Below are 13,812 nucleotides of genomic sequence, written 5' to 3' on the forward strand. Positions count from 1 at the left end.
CTGGTACACAGCAGGGCTTTAAATATGGCAGCGGAAATCCTAGAAGGTCCGATAGTGATGGGTACTTTCAGTGGAGGTGAATGCAGGATAGCTTGAGTGCAGCACCAGAGAAGCATAGTGCACACAGAATGAGGCGAGTAGCAGAGAACTGCATGGGAAATTTCACTCACGATCGCAGAGAAAAACCCTCCATGAAACTCTACAAAATTGACAATTATCAGATTTTGGTAAAATTAAGCCCAAAATCTTTATAACCAAAAAAAGTGTCAATCTGGAGATAATCTGAAACTGTTTAGCTTCTTTGCATGAGAAGTACCTTGTGTTCAAAATACATTAGAAATACCAATTTACTTTGTTTCACACTGCAGAAATCCTAATTGGTTTTATAGTAGTACAATCAAAAATACCATATATATTTGATAAGATGCGCATATTGAAATACAAATACAATTATATCATCCTGACCGATCATGGAACAAAAACAGAATTAAAATGAAATTGTTATCACCTGCAGAGACAAACAGTTGCCTAGAGTATTAAACATGAATTATTTCTCTAGCAAGCCAGCAGGAGTTTAGAAAATTAAGCAAAATCAACTCCAAAAGCAAGTTGCTTTTCTGAGATATCTTACTATTTCAGAAAGTCAGACCCAAAATCAAAAACTTTGCAGATCCCTGCTAATCCCTTAAATGTAAATAATTTATAACACAATATACGTACTTACAGATGTGGACTGATGATGCCTGTCAGCCCACCATCTTAAATCCCTGATTAATTCATAGCTGTTGTTTATCCAAAGGCTTTCCTGGCAACTTAAGTTCTTTTCCACTTTCCTATTGATTACTTCTTGATTTCTGTTTGGAGAAGAGAACAGCGTATTAGAAGGAAGGCACCCAAATATTTGCTTGTCTTTAACTTCAGAAGACTGCAATTACTATAACTTGCCCAATGTTACAGTTGCCAGTGACTTTTAACATTGAAATGAACACAATGTTTTTTCTTCACTATAATCTCAGATGTTCAGACAAATTGACTTTTATGGATTGCAAAATGTTTACTTACCTGAAGCAAAACAAATCTTATTTGTTTATGATTGATAATTAGGGTCAAATTGGTCTTTCTTTAGGCAAGGTTCATATATGTTAGTGGTTTCATTGTAACATTGAAATGATTACCTGAATCCAAGAAAATCATGTTTAGTACACCTGTTAGGAATGGGTACTAGTGAACAACTAGAACAATGTAATTCTACTGTAAGTACCTCCATCTAGAAAACCTTAAGTACTACAAGATCATGCTCCTCAGATATTTGAACATGGATTGTTCTAAGGCAAAAAACGTGTCTGGATAAAAACTAAGACAGAGTTGCAATCTGCTTTCAATTTAACATTTCTCCAAAAAGGATGCCGAGTGAGGAATTGATTTCCTTGACGTAATCACAAAGAATAATACACCACATAGTTGGTTCTAAAATGATCAACTGTTTAAAATTTTACAATGTCTCAGAAGTAACTTTAGAAATCTCAAACTAATTTAATCAAAATCTATAGATTGCATAGTATATAAAGAAACTAATCACAAATTATAAGAATTGAACAGTTTAAAAATGTATACTCTCCCATTAAACTGGAAAAGACTGAAATTCTAAGAAGTCATAATGAAATCACAGGGCAGACAGTGGAAAGACTGATATCTTTTGACTGGAGGGCCAACTAGAATACCTCCTCCACTACCTCCCCCAAGAAAAGTGGTTACCTATTAACTGGTCATAAAACAAACTTCCTTCACAAGTCAGAATCAGAATGTCAATTCTATCAGGAAAGCTGACGTTTCGGGCCTAGACCCTTCTTCAGAAATGGGGGGAGGGGAAGGGGATTCTGAAATAAATAGGGAGAGAGGGGGAGGCAGATAGAAGATGGATAAAGGAGAAGATAGGTGGAGAGGAGACAGACAGGTCAAAGAGGCGGGGATGGAGCCAGTAAAGGTGAATGTAGGTGGGGAGTTAGGGAGGGGATAGCTCGGTCCAGGGAGGACAGACAGGTCAAGGAGGCGGGATGAGGTTAGTAGGTAGGAGATGGGGGTGGGGCTTGAGGTGGGAGGAATGGTTAGGGAGGCGGGGACGAGCTGGGCTGGTTTTGGGATGCGGTCGGGGGAGGGGAGATTTTGAAGCTTGTGACGCCACTGAGGGTGAACGGTCAGTCCTCAGTAAAGGGCTCACCTTTGTCCCCCTCCACCCAAACATCAATGAATACAACTCACGTTTGGGCATTGAACAGTTTTTCTGCGGCCTCCGCCTCCGCGCTTACTTCTTTAATTGTGAGACTAACCCTCCCTCTACTGACCCCTTCTCCCGCCTCCAACACACCCCCTCCTCCTGGACACCACCCCAAGGCCTCCTACCCTCCCTTGACCTCTTCATCTCGAACTGCCATCGAGACATCAATCGCCTCAACCTCTCCACCCCTCTCACCCACTCCAACCTCTCCCTCGCAGAACGTGCAGCCCTCCGATCCCTCCGCTCCAATCCCAACCTCACCATAAAACCTGCGGACAAGGGAGGCGCAGTTGTAGTATGGTGCACTGACCTCTACATCGCCGAGGCCAGACGCCAGCTCTCCGACACCACCTCCTACTGCCCCCTTGATCATGACCCTACCCCCGACCACCAAACCATCAACAACCTCATCACTTCAGGTGACCTCCCACCCACAACCTCTAACCTCATTGTTCCCCAACCCCGCACCGCCCGTTTCTATCTCCTTCACAAAATCCACAAACCTGACTGCCCTGGTCGACCCATTGTCTCCGCCTGCTCCTGCCCCACCAAACTCATCTCCACTTATCTCGACTCCATTTTCTCCCCCTTGGTCCAGGAACTCCCCACCTACGTCCATGACACCACCCACGCCCTCCACCTCCTCCAAAACTTCCGATTCCCTGGTCCCCAACACCTCATCTTTACCATGGACGCCCAGTCCCTGTACACTCACAGTCCCCATGCAAATAGCCTAAAGGCCCTCCGCTTCTTCCCGTCCTGCAGGCCCGACCAGTCCCCCTCCACTGACACCCTCATCCGCTTAGCCAAACTCGTCCTCACCCTTAACAACTTCTCCTTCAATTCCTCCCACTTCCTACAGACAAAGGAGGTGGCCATGGGTATCCGCACAGGCCCAAGCTATGCCTGCCTCTTTGTAGGATACGTGGAACAATCCCTCTTCCAAAGCTACACTGGCCCTATCCCCCACCTCTTCCTCCGTTACATCGATGACTGTATTGGCGCCGCCTCGTGCTCCCACGAGGAGCTCGAACAGTTTATCCACTTCACTAACACCTTCCACTCCAACCTTAAGTTCACCTGGACCATCTCTGATACCTCTCTCTCCTTCCTGGACCTCTCTGTCTCCATCTCTGGCATCCACCTGGAAACCGATATCCATTTCAAGCCTACCGACTCCCACAGTTACCTAGAATACACCTCCTCTCACCCACCTTCCTGCAAAAAGGCCATCTCCTATTCCCAATTCCTTTGCCTCCACCGCATCTGCTCCCGGGATGAGGCATTCCACTCCTGGACATCCGAGATGTCCTCGTTTTTCAAGGACCGCAACTTCCCCTCCACAGTGGTCAAAAATGCCCTCGACCATGTCTCTCGCATTTCCCGCAACTCATCCCTCACACGCCCTACCCGCAATAAAAACCAAAACAGAATCCCCCTCGTCCTCCCTACCAACCTCTGAATCCAACGCATCATCCTCCGACACTTCCGCCATCTGCAATCTGACCCCACTAGCAAAGACATTTTTCCCTCCCCACCCTTATCTGCTTTCCAGAGGGACCACTCTCTCCGTGACTCCCTTGTCCGCTCCATACTCCCCTCCAGCCCCACCACCCCCGGCCCTTTTCCCTGCAACCGGAGCAAGTGCTACACCTGTCCCTACACCTCCCCCCTCACCCCCATCCCAGGCCCCAAGAAGACCTTCCACATTAAACAGATGTTCACCTGCACATCTGCTAATGTGGTATACTGCATCCGCTGTTCCTGTTGTGGCCTCCTCTACATCGGGGAAACCAAGCGGAGGCTTGGGGACTGCTTTGTGGAACACCTACGTTTGGTTCGCAACAAACAAGTACATCTCCCAGTCGCGAACCATTTCAACTCCACCTCCCACTCCTTGGACGACATGTCCATCCTGGGCCTCCTGCATTGCCACAATGATGCCACCCGAAAGCTGCAGGAACAGCATCTCATATTTCGCTTGGGAACCCTGCAGCCCAAGGGTATCAATGTGGACTTCACAAGCTTCAAAATCTCTCCTCTCCCTACCGCATCCCAAAACCAACCCAGCTCGTCCTCGCCTCCCTAACCATCCCTCCCACCTCAAGCCCCACCCCCATTTCCTACCCACTAACCTCATCCCGCCTCCTTGACCTGTCCGTCCTCCCTGGACTGACCTATCCCCTCCCTAACTCCCCACCTACATTCACCTTTACTGGCTCCAACCCCACCTCTTTGACCTGTCTGTCTCCTCTCCACCTATCTTCTCCTTTATCCATCTTCTATCTGCCTCCCCCTCTCTCCCTATTTATTTCAGATCCCCCTTCCCCTCCCCCATTTCTGAAGAAGGGTCTAGACCCGAAACGTCAGCTTTCCTGCTCCTCTGATGCTGCTTGGCCTGCTCTACACCTTATCTCAGATTCTCTAGCATTGGCAGTTCCTACTATCTCTGTCAATTCTATCAAATTGGCAAGATTGAATTGTCAGAATACACAAATAAGAGAAAAAAACTCCTGCTCGTATAATTTGCCTTCCACTAATGCAGACAATTAAGAGTTTTCCACTGTGTTGCAATCGCCACCACTTCCCCCACAGCTGCTGCAATACTACTGAAACAAAGGTTAAGCATATGAAGTTTATGTTTGCGCCATTAACTGCAAGATTTTTATTTAAATTTCTCATCCAGCATGCAAATTTTACTGAACCAAATGTTAAGACATCATAATTGCAAATTCAATCCATAAATATGCACCTATCTGAAACATTAAGCAGGTCAAGTTGTTGCGCAGGCTTCTTTTACTCATCTGGCCGCAATGCCTCGCAACCACAAATATATTAATTGTGAAATTATTTATCTTGCATTAGATACAGAACAATGCAACATAATGGGCACAGAACATACTGTCCTGTTAGTGCTGCTGGACAAAGTAACTAATGGTTTTAAGTTAAGTTATCTTTTGAGTACAGTAATTGATTCCAGTGACAAAGCATTTTGTAACATTGAAAATAGTTGACGAATATGTCAAGCCAACTGCTCTAGAACTACAGTCACACTTAATCTTCTGCTTAAGTTCAATCTTTGAGAACTATGCAAAACATATGTTATAATGAGAGATAGTTCATGGCTTTTGTTTCTGCCTATAAAGCATAGCTCTTATGAGTCTTGGAACAGCATGTGAAAGCACTGGCACAGTGGACAGCCCTGATAATGAAATGTGCTTAAATGACACTGAAATAGATGGGAAAGTAAATTGCAATGAAGAAATAAGAAATTTACAAATTGATATGGATAGGTCAGCTGAATGTGCCAAAATTCAGGGCAGACCAAGTTTAATGGAGATAACTGCGATCCATTTTGATCTATGAGAAAAAAAGCAACTTATTAGCTGAATGGAGAGAAACTGCAGAATGCTTTAGCGCAGAGGGATCTGGGTGTTCTCCTGCATGAATCACAGAAAACTAGTATGCAAGTTCAGTCAATAATAAAGAAGGTAAATAGAATTTTGCTATTTATTGCTAAAGGAATAGAATATAAAGCAGGGAAGTATTGCTGTGCAAGGTATTACCGAGACTGTAACTGGAGTACTGGGTACAGGTTTGGTCCTCTTACTTGGAGAAATGATGTAGTTGCATTAGAGGCGGTTCACCAGATTGATTCCAGAGATAAGGGGTTTGTCTTACAAACAGAGATGGAGCAACTTAGGCCTGTAGTCTGGAGAGTTGAGAAGAATGAAATGAGATCTGAGGTACAAAAGATGCTAAAGGAGATTGACAAAGTAGACATTGAGAGGATATTTTCCCTTGTGGGACAAGCTACAATGAAAGGTCATAGTTTTAGGGGAAACTGATTGGAGTGTGTGAGAGAACGAGAGCGAGAGGACAAATTACTTTGTTCAAAGAGTTGTGAATCTGTGGAATTCACTGACCCAGAGATAGATTTTGGGACACTGAGTAAATTTAAGGAGGAGATAATATTTTTGATTCGTAGTATGTCAATGGTTTAGCAGGCTGCAAAGCAGAGTTGCGACTGAGATGAGATCAGCCATAATAGTATTGAATGATGGAGCAGGCTCAAGGGCTGACTTGCCTACTCCTGCTCCTAGTTCTTATAGTCTATGAAAAGAACGGTTGCCAATACTCATTGTCATCTGGGATGTATTGGGTGGATTCGTCACCAATTTGACTTGTTGGTATTACTAAAGGTACAATATCAGGTGGGGAAGGATGCCCACATCACACCTTAGGCAGAAGAAGGTGTGCTCATTCTTGAGTAAAGAGCAAATTATACGGTAAATGGAAAAGCCCTGGGGAAAATTGATGCACAGAGAGATCTGGGTGTTCAGGTCCATTGTACCCCGAAGGTGGCAACGCAGGTCGATAGAGTGGTCAAGAAGGCATTCGGCATGCTTTCATTCATCGGACGGGGTATTGAGTACAAGAGTTGGCAGGTCATGTTACAGCTGTATAGGACTTTGGTTCGACCACATTTGGAATACTGCGTACAGTTCTGGTCGCCATATTACCAAAAGGATGTGGATGCTTTGGAGAGGGTGCAGAGGAGGTTCACCAAGATGTTGCCTGGTATGGAGGGCACTAGCTACGAAGAGAGGTTGAGTAGATTAGGATTATTTACATTAGAAAGACGGAGGTTGAGGGGGGACCTGATTGAGGTCTACAAAATCATGAGAGGTATAGACAGGGTGGATAGCAAGAAGCTTTTTCCCCCCAGAGTGGGGGACTCAATTACTAGGGGTCATGATTTCAAGGTGAGAGGGGAAAAGTTTAAGGGAGATATGCGTGGAAAGTTCTTTACGCAGAGGGTGGTGGGTGCCTGGAACGCGTTGCCAGCGGAGGTGGTAGAGGCGGGCACGATAGCGTCAGTTAAGATGTATCTAGACAGATACATGAATGGGCAGGGAGCAGAGGCATACAGATCCTTGGAAAATAGGCGACAGGTTTAGATAGAGGATCTGGATCGGCACAGGCTTGGAGGGCCGAAGGGCCTGTTCCTGTGCTGTAATTTTCTTTGTTCTTCGTTCTAAAGATTTAAAACAAATTAAAAATACTGCTTGTTGCATGAAAATTTATTTCAAGTGCTAGCCGTCATTTGGATGTTGCCATTCACTGCTCGTGTGGAAGGCTGACATTTTCTCCTGGCACAGGTAGACCCAATGTTCAATGCTGGCCAGCACTAGATTGGTGAAGAGAGACTCGGTCTTGAAGCAAAAGTAATAAAAATGATTTTGAAACAGTGCTTATGAAAATTTTTGGTATCTATGATTTTGTCAGTGCAACCAATAATTTGGATTTTGCCTCTTAAGGTAGACATCAAATCCAGATATGCTTATCAGTAAGTAAGGAAAGAAAAGAAATACATTCCTTTCCAAATAAAGAAATATCTGATCCTAGCAAAAGAATTTCAGAAAGAAACAAATCACCGCCCACTCATCCCAGTTACAGAAAATGACTTTTTCAGTGAGCTGACCTTAAGATTCCCATTTGTTAAAATGTCATTCTGATGGTTTCTCTTCAATTGCCAATGAGAGGTAGTGAAAAGGCTTATATTCCTCAAAAACTTGAAGACCAATATCCAAAGAAATGTTTTTGAATGTTATTGGAATGAAATAAACATCTCTCCACGTCTTTATGTTGGATGAGACTGAACTGCAAGAATACATTTTCAATGAACCATTGTGTAAAGATTGGAATACTACTTTTGGTTGCACTTTGTTGAAATTCCTTCAGAAGCATCACATTTTTTGATTATGCTCACAAGTATTAACACCAGCAAAATGATTGAAAAGAAGAAAGAAAATTATAGTCCATTACAACAAAGTGAGCAACAATAAATCAGAAACAAAATTTCTAAAATACAAACACTTCCAAGGTTTTAAACAGAACTAATAATCTGAAGAAGTTTTCTTTTAATATATGAGACAGATACAGAAAGGATGGGCAGCAAATTTGTTCAGTGCGATTTTAGCTAGCCACATCAAGTGCCGTTTACGAGAAATATTTTTCTGATGAAGTACAAATATGAAATGGTTTAGTGAAAGACCTCACTACAATTTTTGCGTGAGTTCTCAGGATTTTGGGAAAACAACACTTTTTTTATTGGTTGAGTCTTAAACTGTTTTGCAAGGACTGCTGTGGTCACTTAAAGCCCTGCCTTTGAACAGATGGTGTTTATCTCAAGAAACTTGGCGACTGCCTGCGTTTCCCATCCTTTGGCTCCAAGGTTGTTTGCTGGGCCATTTTGCTCTGAAGGTTACTCTATATGATGAGTAGAGATGAAAGGTGAGCAATACATGGATTGAATGGGCCGTCGTGGAGTGCAAAGTGCATAGCAATGATGGTTTCAATCGGCCTGTGGGTTTTTTGTCAGTGGAGGATATGTGGAGAAGGTGGTGTTTGAGAGGACAGTAAGCCATGGGAGAGATATAGAGCATAGGGCTCCAATTATGATGTGCATCATTACATTCAATTGACCGTCAACAAGATGTGAGAGAGATGAACTTTACTAGATTGGTGGACAGTTCTGTGCTGCAGAGAATGATAGGAGAAGTGCTGATGTCCTGAATGTCGTGCCAACAGTGTCCAACGTAGATCCAACAAGTTTGGTTAGATGATATCACTCACCAGTAAGGTCTCCCAAAAAGCAGTCTCAGTCGATACGAGGTTCTCTTTTTGCTGGGAAAGTGAAACATTTTTAATGTTAAATTCTTTCTCCACAGGGAAACTCTGTTGATGGAAATAACTTTTGCAAGAAGGGATCATTTTTAGCTGGCTTAAGGCCTCCTTTTCAAAAATAAAACAACTTTTTGGAGGATACTGTATGTTTGCTACCAAGTTGCTAGATGTCAAAACATGTCAATTGAAATTCTATAACTTTCAAAACTGAGCTCAGGCTAAACTGAGAACTTACTGACATAAACATACAAACATGCAGTAAAGTTAAAAAAAAACGCAATAGTAGTAGAATACTTATTTTCCTGATAAATAACTGACACAGATTCACCCATCCTTACAAAAGTTGTTAAATAAATTAAATAATATTTCCTGAGAAATTTTGAACTAAAGCTTGTAATTGAAGCAATTACTTAATGCAATATGAAACAATTGGTGTTTGAAGAGTAGCTCAGTGAAAATATACAAGAGTGCAAAGACTATTAGTCTATTGTTTTATAAGTACTGGTTTCAATCTGTTTAAATGGGTTTGGTTGACAACTGTTGATTCTTTAAAAGTTTAAAGTTATTCTAAGAGTGGATGGATGGAAGGTGGAGCATACTCCCTGACAGACCAGTTTTTCAAGTAGAGTTTTTTTTATATCTTATTTGGCTTGTAGATATTTGAACAACAAGAAGCCAAAATTCATTTCGTGTTTAGCTTTTCAACCCATCTTATTGCGTGAGGATTGAAGTAAGCCACATTCTTGCTACTGAAATGTTTCAAAAATACGTTTATGCCTCTTCTTCAAATATTTATGAATGCAGTCACTACAATACTGAAGCTACAAACTATGATAAACCATAATTAATTGATGACTTAGACTCCCTACAGTGTGGAAACAGGCCCTTCGGCGCAACAAGTCCACACTGACTCTCACAGCATCCCACCCAGACACATCCCCCTATAACCCACCTAATCTAGACATCCCTGAACACGATGGGCAATTTAGCATGGCCAATCCACCTACCCTGCACATCTTTGGACAGTGGGAGGAAACCGGAGCACCCGAAGGAAACCCATGCAGACACGGGGAGAATGTGCAAACTCCATATAGACAGTCGCCCGAGAGTGGAATCGAACCCAGGCCCCTGGTGCTGTGAAGCAGCAGTGCTAACCACTGAGCCATCGTGCCACCCTAGGATAATTGCAAAAGTTCAGTAAATGGCAACCCCGACCTCCGGTCAAATGAAATTACGAAAATTAGAATGGGATAAAGATTTATTCTACACTTCTCACGTTTTGTACTTCAATCAGTTTTCATAAATTTTGATCAAGGGAAATAGTCAACAATGAATAGTACAGTGCTACATTATATTCCACTCGCTCATTCTGGCCAATAATTCAGAATTGAAAGAGTGAATAAAAGCAACATTTGAAAGAAACAAAGCAAATCTTCAATAGTTTACTTTAACACCCCAATTAAATAGCAAGTAATCGTATTGAAATACAGGCACCTTATATCTGATAATAAGCAAAGGCTCCAAAAAGACCATTCAACAGACCGTTATTTTTCTGCTCAATTTCTCATTATGGAACATGATGTCACACTGAACAGCCAAGGTACAAATTTGTCTCTTTGTTATGCAAGGTATTTTACTTTAAAAGATACTGAAGAAGATATGACAGGAAAGCACTGATTATTAAAGCTGGTATTCATATCTGATTAAATATTTTCTTTAATAATTAAGTACAGTGCATTAACATACAAACTTTACCTGCAAAAGGATCAGCATTTTACTACATAGCAGATTATGTATTATAGTCGTAAGTGTTTTTGTTGGCATCAAAGAGGAAGGAACAAAAGAGTCAGATTAATTTAGGCACTTCTTCCGGCTTTTTCAGCCAATGATCTATCCACGATGCAGTGTAAATTGGCCATATATGGACCTCTTGGAGGTAGGTACAGCCGTTACATAAAGGAATGTAAAGACATTTCATCACACCCCTCAGCTTAACTCGTTAGAATTTCCTCACTAAACTGTCAATTTCTTTTGTCTGATCATATTCATTTGAGGTACGGTGTGCAAGAGGAATGGGGTTAAGGATTTTTTGCCATAGGAACATGTACAGTTCATGTAGCCAACCTTGATTTAATTCAATGGCTTGATGGCATAGTAATGGTGTCTTTCTTCAGCCTTTAACTAAGAAGCTATGGCCAGATAATACAGTATTGAATACAATAAATCATAATGAGTTTGCAGTATGTCTTGTTATTGTTCTGCATATGGATCCATAATTTAATTTAAGCAAAAAAAATCCAGTTTATTCTATGATATAACACATAATAAGCTGAAGGACAGTCACAAAGTACGAGCAATCCGATTCAAATGACAAATGAGGAGGTTTAACAGTTGCAAATACTGCATGTGTCTTGAACATTACATGACTCATCAAATCAGTATTGACTAAATATAAAAGAGTAAAACTATAAGCATTACCCAATTCACACAGATAACAACACATTAGCAGAATTGTTTACCTTTTCTGCAAAGTAATTTGTTCATGTGCAGTGAAACATGGAAAAATTTGGTCACAGAAATTTGACTTGTTTGAACCCCCATTCTGCAAATATAAACCTACACACATACCAAAAGCTATGGCTCCTAACAGGGAAGTGCTAGCTAATTAGGCTTTATTTTTTGGTAAACGTTACAAAAGTGATAGAATTTCAGCCCCTAATAAGATTTAACTTTAGTTCACACTGAATTGGAATGATGCTGGATTCTTTTTACTGTAAGCACCATGAAATGAACAACACAGACCATACACCATAGTGTGAGGCAATAACTGCTTTATTGGGGTGGGCACAAAGAAGGAACGCACAGCAAAAAGCTCAGACCAGGTTATAAATCATTTGTGAAGTTCTTTTTTCTTTATTCTTAACGGGATGAGGGCATCGCTGACCAGGCAGCATTTATTGCCCATCCCTAATTGCCCAGAGGGCAATTCAGACTCCACCAAATTGCTGGGGTCTGGAGTCACATGTAGGCCAGACTAGGTGAGGATGGCAGTTTCCTTCCCTGAAGGACATTAGTGAACCAGATGGGTTTTTCCAACAATTGACAATGGTTTCACGGTCATCATTAGGTTCTTAATTCCAGATATTTTATTGAACTCAAATTCCACCATCTACCAAGGCAGGATTTGAACCCAGGTCCCCAGAATATCATCTGGGTCCCTGGATTAACAGTCCAGCGATAATACCACTAGGCCATCACTTACCTTACTTGTGAAGTTTGAGAAATTTATTTTCAACATGACTTCAATCCTTGGACGCATTACTGCTTCGGAAAGGCTAACTCAAGATCTCTTCTCAAGATTAACGGTTGCTTAAAATTTTAAGTTTTTGTGACCAGGTCCATTTTGGTAGACAATAATGGAACATCCAGCACTCAGACGTGTAATCTGATGAACAATACCATATCATGTAGCTCAATCCAAAAAAGGGATTAAACTGAAATATGAAAATACCAAATAGAACAGGAAAAGACCAGCTAGTACCTTAACACATTTCGGCTCTTAAATCTTCCAATTCTAGCTCTACTAAAAGGAAAAACAACAGGACTATAATTTTTAAAACTGCTAGCTGTCTAGGATTTGTTACTCATGGTTAACTGCTAACCTCAATTTGACACCAATGTTCACTCTAAAGTGTACACCACTGCTGCAGTGCATCAATCTGGAAGGTTCTTGTCATGCCACTCAAGTTGGTTTCCTTTTACAATACCATGTGCACAGCCAAGCAAAATAAAATTAAAGGCACTGAATGCTTAAAGTAACAGAATATGCACAACAATAATAAAACAGTTTAGAGGGTACATTGTTTTGACATTGAGGATCAAACTAGATTATGTACCAAAGTTCTGAGTTAATGATGAATTACTGAGATAGAGATGGGAATTACACTAAATGACCCTGTGCTTCAGTTGATAATGTGTGTTCAAGTCTAAAGGTCATGAGTGTAAGTTCCAGTGCATCTAATCTGGACTAGCACTTCAGTGCAGTACTGAAGGAATGCTGCACAGGCAGAAGTTCCAGATTGAGACGAGATGTTAAGCTCAATTACTTGTTCTAATGGGTGGAAAATACCCACGGTATGAACTACAAAAACAGCATGGAGTTCTCGCCAGGTCCTGGTCAATAGTCAGCAGAATTAAAACAACAAAATGAAACGCCACCTTGCTTTACTCCTGGCTTATGAGATCTTCCTGTGTGCAACTTAGCTGCTTTTTAAAAATAGATTTGTGGGATATTGGTGTTGCTGGTCAATGGTGAATTTTGGATGAAAGATGAAATTATTTTAAGTGATAATCAAGCACTAATTAGGGTACTCCCTTTTACTATATGGCAGTTTATTTTAATTAAAAGTTTATTTTTACATTCAGGGGTTAAATTAATTTGGTAAGATTATAGGAGTTTCAAAGAAATTGTGCATGCTCATATATTGACAACTAAAAGCTGATACAGAGATATAAAAAAGTAATAAAATGTTAGCCTTTATTTAAAGGAGTTTTGAATTCAAAAGTGAAGAAATATTTTTCAGTTGGACAGTGCCTTGGTCTGCTCATATAGAGAACAATGTAAAGACCAAATTTTTCTTTTTTTTTATTATTGTGAATCAAAATGGGAAAAGGACTATTTTAAAAACCAAAGACTGCGGAACCTTTAAGAATCAAGGTAACAGCATTTAGCTTTTGTGACAACTCTGGGTATAGTGTGACATAATTTCAAGATTGCTACCCCAGTTAGATGGGGCAGCAGCATTCCATTTTGGCACCAAACCTCCTGAAAATCTGCAAGATAAATT

At 41.2% G+C, this 13,812-nt stretch overlaps 1 protein-coding gene across 4 annotated transcripts in view; it reads right to left on the minus strand.

Moving 5' to 3' along the window:
* The window catches only part of si:ch211-278j3.3 (E3 ubiquitin-protein ligase RNF19A), a 47,441-nt gene extending 38,475 nt beyond the window's left edge, over nucleotides 1–8,966 (minus strand). For 3 of the 4 annotated variants that reach the window (XM_048596880.1, XM_048596881.1, XM_048596878.1), the window contains exons 1-2: nucleotides 8,915–8,966; nucleotides 721–854 (exon numbers count right to left, since the gene is read on the minus strand). The gene's annotated coding sequence lies outside the window, so the exon portion shown is untranslated. The remainder of the gene's footprint in view (nucleotides 1–720; nucleotides 855–8,914) is intronic. The other variant, XM_048596879.1, reaches the window with a different exon arrangement.
* Nucleotides 8,967–13,812: the final 4,846 nt, after the last annotated feature.

Source organism: Rhincodon typus, chromosome 5 (assembly GCF_021869965.1).
Source record: "Rhincodon typus isolate 14 chromosome 5, sRhiTyp1.1, whole genome shotgun sequence".
Lineage (NCBI taxonomy): Eukaryota > Metazoa > Chordata > Chondrichthyes > Orectolobiformes > Rhincodontidae > Rhincodon > Rhincodon typus.